This window comes from Bison bison, unplaced genomic scaffold (assembly GCF_000754665.1).
Source record: "Bison bison bison isolate TAMUID 2011002044 unplaced genomic scaffold, Bison_UMD1.0 scf7180017864469, whole genome shotgun sequence".
Classification (NCBI taxonomy): Eukaryota; Metazoa; Chordata; class Mammalia; order Artiodactyla; family Bovidae; genus Bison; species Bison bison.
Window position 1 is genome coordinate 3681475 of NW_011495030.1, and position 450 is coordinate 3681924.

A 450-nucleotide genomic window follows, 5' to 3' on the forward strand; every position below is an offset into this window, starting at 1 on the left:
TACAATGACAAGTTCTACAAGGATGTGTTGGAGGTTGGCGAACTAGCAAAACTTGCCTACTTCAATGATACCGCAGTGGGTGCAGTGTGCTGTAGGGTGGATCATTCACAGAATCAGAAGCGACTTTACATCATGACACTAGGCTGTCTGGCGCCATACCGAAGGCTAGGAATTGGAACTAAAATGTTAAATCATGTCTTAAACATCTGTGAAAAAGATGGCACTTTTGACAACATCTATCTGCATGTCCAGATCAGCAATGAGTCTGCAATTGACTTCTACAGAAAGTTTGGCTTTGAGATTATTGAGACAAAGAAGAACTACTATAAGAGGATAGAGCCCGCAGATGCTCACGTGTTGCAGAAAAACCTCAAGGTCCCTTCTGGCCAGAACGCAGATGTGCAAAAGACAGACAACTGAACAAATTACAGATGAACTTTCTTGCACTTG

The 450-nt window shown here is 42.7% G+C and overlaps 1 pseudogene across 1 annotated transcript; it reads left to right on the forward strand.

The window, feature by feature from the left end:
• Positions 1-6: 6 nt before the first annotated feature.
• LOC105003481 lies at positions 7-450 on the forward strand (annotated as a pseudogene). The gene has a single exon (XR_827109.1). The product of XR_827109.1 is annotated as an N-alpha-acetyltransferase 50 pseudogene (transcript).